The sequence below is a fragment of the Phaseolus vulgaris genome, chromosome 4 (assembly GCF_051622355.1).
Source record: "Phaseolus vulgaris cultivar YP4 chromosome 4, ASM5162235v1, whole genome shotgun sequence".
In the NCBI taxonomy this organism is placed as follows: Eukaryota; Viridiplantae; Streptophyta; class Magnoliopsida; order Fabales; family Fabaceae; genus Phaseolus; species Phaseolus vulgaris.
Window position 1 is genome coordinate 33686883 of NC_143501.1, and position 14965 is coordinate 33701847.

The following is a 14965-nucleotide window of genomic DNA, read 5'->3' on the forward strand; positions in this document are numbered from 1 at the left end:
TGTTTCGACAAAACAATCGGTTGTTTTAACTTAGTTTGAAAACATTTTACTTTCACAAAGATTGAGAATGCCTATGCTTTAGATTTAATCAAAGGGTGGATTACAACACTTAAACTACCCAGAACTAAGCTAAACCAGCACAACAACATCAACCACAGCAGAGGCTTCAACATCCTTCAAAGGATTTGGATTCTTCAAAGCTTGAACACCACTTGGTTCAACAATCTCCTCCTATTTGATGAAGACAAATCCCTGATGCTTGTGTTGTACCTGATTGAATCTGAAGCAGTTCCTGCAAGATACAGTTTTGAACAAAACATATAACTTCTGGTATTTGGTTAGCACAGATAAACAGTAATAAACTATAGAGCTAAATATCAGAAAAATTATTACTCATCCAAACTGTTTTAACAACAGTAAAAAGAAACTTAAACACAACATATATCTCCCCCTATTTGTCTTCACAAATAGACAAAGAGAAGAGATAAAACAAGATATTGTTTTGATTACATCAGAATTAAAGCAGTAACAACAAAAAGAAAGAAATTAAAAAAAAAAAACTGATATAACAGCCAAAAACAATCGATTGTTCCGATAACCAATCGGTTGTTTTTCCTTCATTCTTCTTCATCAACAAACTGAAGATCAAATATTTGGTTCTGGACAGCTTCAATTTGTTCATCTAAAGACATGAAGCGTGCATCCATGCTGTTGAATCTGTTATCAATGTTCTGGAAGTTGCTTACACACAGATCATGAAGATTCCTTTGATTCTCCCCAAAAGTATCAAGCCTATTGACCATGTATCTTTCAAAAGAAGACATGGTTGGCATTCCATCTTCCTGATCTCTAACACCAGCACTAGGTCCAGCATCTTGATAATCTTCAGGTGGATCTTCATGTTGAACATCCATATCTGCAGGTTCATCTTGTTCAAGATTAGCAGAACCACTAGATGAGGCACCATGATCACCATCCTTGCTTATCCATTTTCCACCTACTTTGGTAAAACCCATTTTGCTGAGTGATCCATTGTTCAACTCTTGAGTTGACTTGACCAACTCAGATGTTTCATCTTCAAGGTTTACTTCAAAATAAAGTAGAAATTTAGATACCAAAACAACATATGGATAATGATAATCGCCTAACCTCATGGCTTTTTGCATGTGCTCTTTGATGATGTGGATCCAATTGATTTTGATTTTCTTGGTGATGCAGAAGATATATACCAGATCTTCTTCAGTAAGAACAGAATGATTACTCCCCCTTGGAGTTAGAATTTAAGTCACAATGAGAGCTAGCAATCTCTCATCAAGCTTTAGACCTCTAACCGAGCATGTACTTACTTGAGCATGTTGATTCTTCAAGCAACTCTTGTAGAATTGGATTTTGTTAAAATCCTCCACCACTCTAAGGTTTCCCTTGTTGATTCTAAAACCAAAGAACTTGAGACCAGCAACAACAGTACATACTTCATGATTTATCTCCATTTCTACACCCTTCACATGAGAAACTAGATTGTTTCCCTCAAACTTTAAGTTTGTGTAGAACACCCTCACCAAATCTAGATATATGTTTCCCTTCAACTCCAGGAATTTTCTGAGAGATTGATCCTTGAGCAGCCTTCTCACATTATCAAGCTTTTGACTTTTCAGCCAATCAAAGCATACAACCTTGGAGTTGTTTATCTTCTTGATACTTGTTTCATACCTATATTTCTCAATAAGAGCGTTGTCTCCAGAAAACCAGCCTTCTAGCCTTCCTCCAGACCTTACAACCCTGGTTTTGACTCTTTTTGAGGTGGGAGGAGTTGATTCCATGATGGCAGAGAACAAAACAGAGAAAAACTCACTTCACATATTTTTTGCAAGAGATGTTGCAAGAGATGTTGAAATTGGTTGTTCTTGTGGAATAGATCAGCTGCACCAGATTTTATAGCAGAAAAAGAATCAATTAGCATTCAATTTTATTCAGTGGGTACCTGATTTTCAGAGAGAGAGGACTTGACTCTGCTTTGCACAGAAAATGTCAGAAAAAGCTGAGAATCGCATGGTCTTCACATGTGATCTCTGACTAGTCATTAAGGCTCTTGAATTTCCAAGATTTTGGAATATTTTCCTTTATGACTGTTGTAACTTCTCTTTGAACATGATCAGCTTTCAACACAGATTCTTTGACCAAGATTCTCTCTTTGAATTGATCTGCAACGGATAGAAAATTAAAATAGAAATTAAAACAATTTCTTCATAGTGTTGTCAGACCCAAAACAATCGGTTGTTTCGAAGAAACAATCGGTTGTTTTTCTGCAACAGTTTAAAACTGTTTTTGAATTTTAACCATGAGTAGTAGGATTTCAAAGCAGATGACATTTAGCACAAAAAAAGATTGTTTAACCATGAGAAAGAACTTTGAAACAGAAATTAAAAAACAAATAAAGGAAAGTCTTATCCTTATGTTAATTCTTCAATGAGCCATGTGCTTTATAATCAAGAAGCCTCTTTTCACTGTTGAGGTCTTTTGCATAGCATTGATTCAGCTTCAATGACTGTCTTTTTCTTCAAGAACTTGATCAGATGACTCAATCCCTCCTTTTTCTTTAATTTTCCTGCATAAAAGATTTCAAGCAACAAGATTTCGTCCCCTTACAAATTTGGGTCCTTTTGACTTTTCTTTGCTGTTAGAAACTTCACATTCCTTAGGAATCCATTTCATAAAACCTCTTGGAACAAAATATTTCCTTATTTTGCAGAACCTAACAGAGTGGCCTTTCTTCATGCAGTAAAAGCATGTAACAACCGGTTGTTTCGTCTTAATAATCGGTTGTTTTTCTGACTTTCTTGAAAAACTTTTTGAAAACTTATCTTGCTTATTTTGTGGATTAAAGCCTAAACCAGCCTTTCCAAAAACACAGCTTTGAGATGCCAAGACATTCTCAAAGTTAGATTTCCCCTTTGAAAGCTTGTCCACAGTTTCAACAAGATAGTGAACCTTTTTCTCAAGATTTTCACAATTTTTGCAAATGAGAGTATCACACTTGCAAGAAGCATTTTTTAAATGGTTTTCCAATTTTTCAAAATCACTTTTTGCTTTTTCTATATCCTCTTCAAGTGATTTAACTCTCTTTTCAAGCCAACTATTAAGATCTTTCAATCGGTTGTTTGAAAGAACCAATCTATTAGCTTCATCATGTGTTTCTTGAAAAGCTTCAAGCAATTCACTGTAATTTTGTTCATTAAAGGAAGCACATGAACTTACCTCACTTGAGCTGCAAGATTCATCATTATTTTCAGCTATCAAGCATATGTTTGCTTTCTCATCTTCACTTGATGAAGAACTTGATGATGACACCTCATTTTCATCCCAAGCTATGTAGGCTCTCTTTGTCTTGCCTTTCTTCTCCTTGTAGCTAGACTTTTTCTCTTTGCTCTTGTTTGGACAATCTGCCTTTATATGACCTTGCTCACCACAACCAAAACAAGTATAGTTATTTGAATTGAAATCATTGGATTTCTTGTTTCCATACCTATCTTTGTTGTTGTCTTTGTTGCAGTTTCTCTTTAGGAATTTGCTGAACTTTCTTGACAGCAAGCTGAGGTTTTCCTCATCAGTTTCATCACTGGAATCTTGTTTCCCTTTGTGCTTGGATGCTTTTAAGGCTATGCTCCTTGTGTGCTTATCTTCATTCTCTTGAACATTGAGTCTATTCATCTCTAGCTCATGTTCCCTAAGCTTTCCAAACAAAGAGGCAACACTTAATGATGTTAGATCTTTAGATTCGGAAATAGCAGTTACCTTTGGTTGCCATGCTCTATCAAGACATTTCAAGATCTTGATGTTCAACTCTTCTTTATCAAAGGTCTTGTCAAGGCTCATAAGGTGATTGATGATGTGCGTGAATCTTTTCTGCACCTCAGCAATTGTTTCTCCTTTAAGCATTCTAAACATCTCATACTCTTGGATTAGAGCATGCTTTCTAGCTCTTTTCACCTCATTTGTTCCTTCATGAGTGACTTCCAAGGTGTCCCACATTTCTTTTGATGATTTGCATTGCAAGACCCTGAAAAACTCATCAGAATTTAAAGCAGAGGTTATAATATTTTTGGCAATGCAATCGAATTTGGCCTTTTTGCTTTCTGCATCAGTCCATTGAGACCATGGTCTCTCAATGACAGATCCATCCTTTTCAAACTTTGGGACAAAAGGACCATTTTCAATTGCATCCCAAATTCCTCTGTCAAGAGATTCCATAAATAAAACTGAATTTAAAGAGTTAGAGATAGAGAGATTGTACACAGATGTTTATACTGGTTCACTCCAAAACCAGAGCTACATCCAGTCTTCTTAAAAACCCTGAGGAAATCCACTAAGCAATCACACCTTGATCACTTACACAACAACCAAGAGAATAACCTTGAACACCTCAAGAAACACACTCTCCTTGGTCAACACTCCTACACCAAGCTTGCTGATCTTGATCCCCTCAAGAACACACAGCCAATCTTAGCAAACACAGAAACAAAACTTGTTTAATAGAGTACAAGGATTACACTTGTTACAGAAGATAATCTGAAATCAATACAAGCAGAATCTTATTCCACAACTTTGATCAATCACACACTCTTAGCAATCTCAGCTCTTTGAAAAACTCAAAAACTCTTAGCAAAAACTTGTCAAAGATTAATTGTCAAATCTATTTTTCTGAATATATTCAAATATGTAGTTTGTTATCAAATCTTAACAAACTCTTAAATTGCATTAAAAGATTGGTCAAAGCATTTAATGACTGGAGCGTAAGCAGTTAAAACATTTAAAGCTCAGTCAAAGATAAAACAGTTTTTCTGTTATGGTCCCAAAACAAACAATCGGTTGTTTCCTCGAATCAATTGATTGTTTTGGTTCTTAACAGTTCAACCATTTTAAAAACAATTTTCAATCTTTTTCTCAAAACACCTAAGTATAAACAATCGGTTGTTTCGACAAAACAATCGGTTGTTTTAACTTAGTTTGAAAACATTTTACTTTCACAAAGATTGAGAATGCCTATGCTTTAGATTTAATCAAAGGGTGGATTACAACACTTAAACTACCCAGAACTAAGCTAAACCAGCACAGCAACATCAAGCACAACAGAGGCTTCAACATCCTTCAAAGGATTTGGATTCTTCAAAGCTTGAACACCACTTGGTTCAACAATCTCCTCTTATTTGATGAAGACAAATCCCTGATGCTTGTGTTGTACCTGATTGAATCTGAAGCAGTTCCTGCAAGATAAAGTTTTGAACAAAGCATATAACTTCTGGTATTTGGTTAGCACAGATAAACAGTAATAAACTCTAGAGCTAAATATCAGAAAAATTATTACTCATCCAAACTGTTTTAACAACAGTAAAAAGAAACTTAAACACAACATATATCTCCCCCTATTTGTCTTCACAAATAGACAAAGAGAAGAGATAAAACAAGATATTGTTTTGATTACATCATAATTAAAGCAGTAACAGCAAAAAGAAAGAAATTTAAAAAAAAAACAGATATAACAACCAAAAACAATCGATTGTTCTGATAACCAATCGGTTGTTTTTCCTTCATTCTTCTTCATCAGCAAACTGAAGATCAAAGATTTGGTTCTGGACAGCTTCAATCTGTTCATCTAAAGACATGAAGCATGCATCCATGCTGTTGAATCTGTTATCAATGTTCTGGAAGTTGCTTACACACAGATCATGAAGATTCCTTTGATTCTCCCCAAAAGTATCAAGCCTATGGACCATGTATCTTTCAAAAGTAGACATGGTTAGCATTCCATCTTCCTGATCTCTAGCACCAGCACTAGGTCCAGCATCTTGATAATCTTCAGGTGGATCTTCATGTTGAACATCCATATCAGCAGGTTCATCTTGTTCAAGATTAGCAGAACCACTAGATGAGGCACCATGATCACCATCCTTGCCTATCCATTTTCCACCTACTTCGGTAAAACCCATTTTGCTGAGTGATCCATTGTTCAACTCTTGAGTTGACTTGACCAACTCAGATGTTTCATCTTCAAGGTTTACTTCAAAATAGAGTAGAAATTTAGATACCAAAACAGCATATGGATAATGATAATCACCTAACCTCATGGCTTTTTGCATGTGCTCTTTGATGATGTGGATCCAATTGATATTGATTTTCTTGGTGATGCAGAAGATATATACCAGATCTTCTTCAGTAAGAACAGAATGATTACTCCCTCTTGGAGTTAGAATTCAAGTCACAATGAGAGCTAGCAATCTCTCATCAAGCTTTAGACCTCTAACCGAGCATGTACTTACTTGAGCATGTTGATTCTTCAAGCAACTCTTGTAGAATTGGATTTTGTTAAAATCCTCCACCACTCCAAGGTTTCCCTTGTTGATTCTAAGACCAGAGAACTTGATAATGATAATCTCCTTCAAGTGGACTTTCGTTCTCATGCTCACTTGATGGCCTAGAAGGTGAAGAATGCCTAGATGAATCAGAATCATGCTCACTAACTACTACCCCATTATGCACATACATAGTCCTTTTAAAGGGCAATTAGAAGCTATGTGACCATATCCCAAACATTTAAAGCATTTCTTACTAGACGATTTGATTGGTGATTTAGGAGTAGAAGTAGAAGGCTTAGATTCCTTAGGTTTGAAAGAAGAATCTTTGGAAGGAAGTTTGGAAAAAGCTTTTTTATTTTCCCAAGAGTTGTTGTAGTAGCCATCATTGGGAGAGTTTTTGAAAGCATTTTTCTTGGCAAGTTGGGATTCAACCTTAATTGCAAGGTGAACCAAAGATCCTAAAGATGAATACTCTTGAAGTTCAACAACATCTTGAATATCCCTTCTTAGACCACTCACAAACCTAGCTATCTTAGCTTCTTCACTATCATCCATGTCTACTTTGAGTAAAAGCGTTTCTAACTCCTTAAAATAAGCATCCACACTTAGCATACCTTGTTGAAACCGTTGGAGCTTCAACAATAGGTCTTTCATAAAGTGTGGTGGCACGAATCTAAGGCACATATACTCTTTCAAATCGTTCCAAGAGACCACGAGAGATCTCTTGTTATAGCAAATGTCCGTTACAATGCTATGCCATCATTTCATGGCATAATCTAAGAATTCTAAAGAGGTTATTTTCACCTTTTGGTCATCATTGACTTCATAGGCTTGAAAAATTTGTTCACACTTAGCCTCCCAATCTAAATACACATTAGGATCATTATCACCATTAAAGATAGGTACTTTTACAAAAGGAAATTGAGACTTGGCTTCATGGTGATGTCTTTGTTCACGGTGATGGCTATCTCCATGAGAATGATGGTGATGTCTCCTTCTTCTATATTCGTCTCCATGGCTGTGAGCATTGGAAGAACCTCTTGAAGAATGTCTATGAGAATGGTGGCTTCCATGAATAGAAGGAGAGGACTTCTCTTTCTTCAAATTAACTTGTTTCAATTGGTCTTTCAACTCCTTAATGGCTTCATCTTGGAGAGCAAGGGCACGTTTTGCCTCTTTCAATTCGTTAAGAACATAAGCTTGATGAGTAGAATGTGGTTTGGAAGATTCACCACTTGAATTTGTAGCCATTGGAAAAATAAAACAGCAAACACAAGAACAAACAATATTAAGAAAGCAAGGTTAGAAAATGGAACAATTATAGTGTTCTAATGAAAATTAAAAGACACTCAAATCACTCCAAGAAAGAATACTTCCCTCAACCAATCTGCTCTTGAGGTTTTGGTAACTCTCAAATGAAATATGTCAAAGCAAACTACTCTTTCTTAAACTCAATACACCACAAAACTATAAATAACAATAAAAGACAAGCAAGAAAAGGTGTAAACAAGAAAGGCTATAGCAAAAGGAATACAAGATATATGACAAACTCAAAGAATAGTGAAGAAAATACAATCAATAAAAATAAGGTACTCAATTAAAGGATGGCACACAAAAGAAACCTAAAGAAAAACACCAGAATAGATGACAAAAACAAAAACAGAACTACTGGAATTTTTTTATAAACTGTGCGTGACTTTATAGATTTATCCGGAACTGTATAATGCAAAATGGATTATGAAATTTAAACCGCAGAAAGTTCAAGATCTTATCTCAACAATGACACTACCAGATTTCTGTATTTTTTGTGCCAGATTTCCGTATTTTTTGTGCCAGAATTACACACTGGACGTATTTCATTTGTCATTTGTTTTGTACTTGGAATTTTGATGTACTTCTTTTTTTCTACTTTTTTATAACACTTTCAAGAACTCAAATCCAGAATTTCAGAAATTTCCAGTAAGCAAAGAATTTGCAATAAATCGAAACAGTCAGCACGTTTTCAAGAAAACAGAACAAACCTAACTGGAATGAAAAACATAATTAAGAACTTCAAAAGACACAATAGAATTGATGTTTCAAGAACTTGTATAGGTCTAAATACAAGTAAGAACTCAAATCTAAAAAGAAAATGCACCGAAAGATCAAGAAAACAAACACATAAAACTGTACTCAAAACAAAATCAAGAAACCAAAATTATCAACAAAAGGACTACATAGAATTGATAACATTTTTGGAGAAACATGACTTTTGACAAAACTTATAAGGATTCAAAAATCAAAATGACACAAACACAATGTAATAAGAACAAGAAAACAACAAGAAATACTCAAAAATAAACCTAAAACAAAAAGGTAAAGACAGGAATGTAAAGTTCTTGAATTAAAAGTGCCAAAACAACTCAAACATACACAAGCACACACCTAAGACTCATGATACCACATGATGTGATTCCAATAACATGATGGAGATATGATATGAACATGTTATGGAATTCAACAAGAGTTGGAATATGATTAGGCACTTTTTAAGAATTGGATCAATGTTCTTATCATTCAAGAACTCACCAAAACACAAGTAACCAAGCCAAACTCACACAGAAACCCATTTTTGGACATATGAACCGATTAAAACAAGAAACAACACAAATGAACCATAAAACTCAAGGAAACACAATTAAAATCACAAGAATAGCAAACTAAATGAAACTACCGAATATAAACACAAGACAAACAAGTTCTACCGATTGAAATGTCAAGAAACAACAAAGACATGTTTTAGAGTTTGTTTTGGAATGGAAATGGAAGAAGGAGATGAAAAGAACAAGGAAACTTATGTGGAGCTCTTGGAAATGTGCACGCCACTTGAAGGATGATTGGCTTCAAGATGAGTGTAGTTGCCGCCACTTGAGAGACCAAGAATTCACTCAAGATAAGACTAGAAGAGAAGAAGACACAAGTCTTTCAATTCACTCACCAATTTAGGAGAGGTTCTTTACTCACAAAATCAATCTTATTATTTCAAAGACCTAAGCCTTCCTTTTATAGGGAGGAGGACCGATCGCTATGACAAAGGAAGCTTACAAGAGAAGCTTTGTAAGGTAGCCTTCTAACTCTTCCTATTCTAGCGCCTAAATGAAGAGTGAAGAGCCACCTTCTAGATCTTTCCTAAAACTAACGCCTATAGGTGCTATACAAAGGAGGTGTCTTAGGTTTCCCTCTTTAGCACTTTCCTAAACACTACTCTATGTGTTTTTAATTTTATACAAAAGAAACTATAAAAAGAGAAAACATTTGAAACCTACTACCTAACTTTTTAGCTTTGCTCCTTGTAATCCTTTGAGGTAAAAAGGATGATGAGCTAATGTGTCTTTGAGCATCTTGAACTTCAACCTCATTCTCTTCTTCTTCTTGATCTCCATCAACTTGTACTTCTTATCTTCGGATGCTAACAACAGGAAAACATTTTGTTTTACATGTGCATCATCACTCTCGAGTGTTAACTATTTTGTTCCCAACAACTTTTACTTACATTTAATTAACAACTTATATATTCATTAATATATATTCAACTAACAAATTTTATATTAACATATGACTAAAGTCAATATTTTCTCTACTTTTAATTATTCTTCACCGTGCTTACCATTAAAGCTGGGCTGAGCTCCTGACCCGTTTTTAGGCCCAAGACTGAGCCAACCATACCCAAATGCTTAGACCGAGGTCCTGAGCACTTTTGTCTAGTACACAAGCCCCTCAAGCTCGAGCCGAGCTTGATTTGGCAAAAAGATTTTCTAGCATTTTGTGGTTGATGCAACGTTTGCTCATAGAGTAGGTGAGGCACGGTTTCCGAAGCGTTTCCTGACGGGGCACCTTATCAGATTAAATATTGAGTGTCCACGTGGCGTGGCATCAACCGACGACATTTCCTATCGTTTCAACTTCTCCACTCTTTCAAAATATCTATTTTCCCTTCTCTTTCACTACGTTCGCTACTCAGTTCTCATACTTCAAAACTCTCCCGCTCTAAAAATCCGTTCTCATACTCCTTGGTCTTAACGATGCTTGTATTCTGCCTGTGTTTGTGTTTTTTGTTATACATATAACTGCAATGGATTACAAGGCCATGTACCCTTAGGCCAAAAAAAGACCTATTGTTGAATCAAGTGTGTTCAAGCTTTGAAGAATCCAAACCCTTTGAAGGTTGATGGAAGGCTGGTTGTATGCTTGCTGTTGTTGAGCTATCTTTAGATAGGATCTGGGGTAGATTTTATGTGTTAAATCCACTCTTGATGGAATCCAAAGCTTAAGCGTTCTCAAACCTTTTAAAAGAAAAGTGTTTTTCAAACTATGTGAAAAACAACCTGTTGTTTTGTCGAAACAACCGATTGTTTTATACTTAGGTGTTTTTAGAAAGGTTGAAAACTGTTTTTGATGGTTGACTTGCCGTCAAACCAAAACAACTAATTGATTCGAGCATTAAACCGATTGTTTGTTTTGGGACCATAACAGAAAACTGTTTTGTGCTTTGACTGAGCATTAAATGATTTTATAACTGATTACGCTCCAGTTTAAATGCTTTGACCAGTCTTTGAATGCAATAAATAGTTTGTTCAGTTAATGTAACAAACAAGAACTTAGTTTTAATAAAAGAAAAACAGATTTGAGTTTTTCACTAATTTTGCTTTTGAAGAGTTGGAGATTGCTTTGGTGTTTGCTTTGATCAAAGAGAGTGTGATATAGGATTTTCATCTTGTATTGATTTCATATCTTTTTTGTAACAAGTGTAATCCTTTGTACCTTTGAAGAAACTCTGTGTGAAGCTGAGAAGTGTTGTGAGTTATAGAGGTTGTCAAGATCAACATTCTTAGTGATGTTTGTGCTTAGCCAAAGGAAGTGTGTGTCTTGAGGGGATCAAGGTCACTTCTTTGGTGGTGTTTTAAGTAATCTAGGGTTGATTGCTTAGTGGATTCCCCAGTGGTTTCTGGGAAGACAGGATGTAGCTCTTGGTTAAGAGTGAACCAGTATAAACCTGTGTGTTCAATCTCTTTATCCCTTGAACTCTTTAAATTCAGTTTTATATTTGTGAATTGGTATAAACAATCGATTGTTTTTCTGGTGATGTGCTTTTTGCTTTGTGTTTTTGACAAACTGAATTCTTAATCAAGTTTTCTCGAAGTAATTTCATTCTAGACTTAAAAGTTTGTGAAAACCCTCTTTAAACCATTCACCCCGCTCTAGTTTAAAGTCATACATTCTAACACCTTTTAAAAGAAATCTCCTTTTATACCACCCTTTAACATATTAGGGGTTTAAGAAAGAGTGGTTGCACCTTTGGTAAGAGGCACGATAGGTTTGTAAGAATAACAAAGTGTAGGGAAGATGAGCCTGTATGTTGTGATGAATCCTCGGACCCCGAAGGTCAATTATGTTTCTTTTATGGTACCCGTTTTAAGAAAGTCCTTTTGTGTCTTCCTTTGTCGATTTTTGAAAAGGAATTGTTAACCAAGCTCAACGTAGCTCCTGCGTAGCTACATCCGAATAGTTGGGCATTCATTCGTGCTTTTACTATTTTGTGTTCACAACTCGACATTTTATCGACTGTGGAAGTTTTCCTTTACTTCTTTAAGGCCAAGAATTCATGCCACCAATTATGGGTTTCCTTAAATGACACTCTTGGAAGAACTTTGCTCACACTTGATAAGTGCCTAATTTCAGTAATATTTTATATTAATATATAGGAACTTATGAGGATTTATTGCTAATTTACATATAAAATAATCCATAATTTATGAATTTATACCTTCTTATATTTTTTATGATCTTTATTTAAATAAAACCATTTTATTCCCAAATTTGGTGTTAATTGCAGATTTCTAGGGAAGATTGGAGATTTGGATTAAAGAGGAAGGATTTGAGCTTAAAAAGAGAAAATGGAAGGTTCTAGAATAGAGAAAAGTGCCGAAAAAGCCAATTTTGCAATAGTTGATTCTCGCTCAAGCGAGAATGCTCTAGGACAATTTTCGGAAATCAACGTCTTTCTCGCTCAAGCGACAATGCGTTAGATAGATAGGGCATTTTTTTATGTTTTATCACTTAGCCCATTAGCCCAAAACAGGAACCGACCTAACCCTAGAAAATTAGGTTAAATAGGGGGCTAGAGGCTAAACCCTAGGGTGCAAGATTGAGAAGAAAACACCATTGAGTGAATTGTAACCCAATTGGGAGAATGGAAGGTGCTAGATGTATGTGTGGCTAATTCTACCCTTTAGGAATAGGAGTAATCTGCTCGAACTCTTATGTATTGAGGTGATATCTTATATATTATAATATTCAGTTCTTGATAGATTATTGGTATTGTTGTTTTATTTCTAAATTTCTATGACAAATTGAGAATCTTAAATCTAACTGGAAAGTATTTTTAGGGTTCTGACCTAAACAACAATACTTAACATATTTGAGTGTTAGGAATAGACTTGAAATGTTAATTGCTATTAACGTCTGAGCTTTATTCTAAGTTGTTCTTATAATTATGTGATGGATCGATAGTTAGGGAACATTCTTATGGATTTTTTATGCGAGGAATCAATTTAAAAGAATTTTATACGGGCATCAATTTCAATCAAAGAACTTAATATTAACATGCTAATCAAAATACATGAGAGAGAGAGATGAAACCTAATCCCTATTTTTCCAACTTCAAGCAATTAATTCTTTGTCTATTTTCTTATTAATCATTACCAACACAATCACTTCAACATTCTTTTTAATTGTTTTGTTTCATATTTAGCGATTATTGTACTTGATAATTCACTGTTCCTTGTGGGATCGATATTCGTCCTTAGGGACAATTATTACTTCTAACAAACGCGGTGCACTTGCCGTAGAAAGTCATCAACACTCTTCCAGTCTTCTTACAAAAATTTCAAGGCAAAGTTCCTAAAAATTCGAGCTAACAAAGGAGATACGATTCTTTATATTGTACTGTTATTGTGAACAAAGATTCCTTTATATTGTACCCCTGAACAAAGATTCGAGAGTGCTCGGCGCCTAGACGACTTGTCCCCACGAGATCATGGAGTATGTAAATTCCTGAAAAATCTGAAGGATTTTTTTATACTTCATTCCTCTTGAACAAAGAGTACCTTCCTAGCGTTTTGAAAACCTATACTGGTACTCCTTGTTTCCTACCTTTGGTAACATAAACTCCATTACCGTACTTGATGTGAGTTGATTTTAAATTTATCCATTTTTAGATGTGACACTTTACGTAAGATTGAGATTTTAGCAATTAATGGTGAGGAGCCAAGGAAGATTCTTACTGGACACGAACTTAATCAAATGGTTAATTAAGTGAGAAGATTCACTTCACAAAGGCAAATATAAAAAAACAAGATATGGTGAATATGGAATGCAATTGCGGAAATGAAATGGGAACATGGTAAGCATCAATGGTGGTCATTGCCAAACCAAATGATGATCCATACTCAATATATGAGCCAAAACCTTATCCACAGGAATAATTGGTTTCGACGCTCTCACTCACAACAAGGCCTCCTTTCTTATTCTCAAAGACAAAGCCAGACTATCTTTTCAAGGTGAAGACCTTCTCCGTTGCGACTCTTTGAAGTTGTTCAGCCAAGCATTTGCCTTGGCTTACTTTGTTGATGACAAAGTTGGAGATCGCCAAGCGTCCGAAGAAAAAAAGTCCAAGGAGATGTTGGAGCTCCATAAAAGGATGGACTACCTCAAAACAGAGAACAACCAACTTAAAGACTTGTTCTAGAAAACTGAACACCTCTATACCGAGAAGACCCAAGAAGCCCTGGCTCTGATCGAGGAGAGGAACAAACTACTGGCCGAGATAGAGAACCTGAAGAAGGAGATGACACACAAGGAAGAAAATTGCACCAAGATAATCGAAGCCCTCAAAGATGATGCTACCCGATCCTTCTTGGTGGCTTTTGAAACAACCTTGGAACAAGCAATTGTAGTGCACCCAACCCTTGACCTCTTTGCCTTAGACCCGGGTAAAATTGTGGTCGACGACCAATTAAGGGAGGAGTAATTTGAACATTTAATGGTCTGTAATATGCTAACTTTCCTTGCTATTTGAACAATTTGAATAGTTTATATTTTTACCAATACTTTACTTATTGCCTCTGAATCGCTTTAACAAGTATAGCTATTTTGAAAACTTTACAAATGCATGCCTCGCTACTTAACTTATAATATACCGATCTTCGATTAGTTTAAGTAGGAAAATAGCAACTACTATCAACATATACGTGGATACCTTATCACTAACATTAATTCTCTACATCAAGCATAAAGTAATAAGTATAACAAAAATCCAACATAGGCAAGGCTAAGCATGAAAAACCATGGACTTCCCACTAAACAAAGAACTAACCTTTCGATGAACCACAAACTCACAACTAAGACGAGCTTATACTTAATATCGCCAAAGCCTAATATTGTAGAGGAAATTAAGTCAAGTACTTCAGACACAAAGTATGGGAAGGTGTTTATAACTTCCCCTCCAAGACCTTCCATCCCTTGCATAGATAGAGATGAAGGGAAAAGTTTTGGGTTTTCATGTTGTCAAAGAGTTG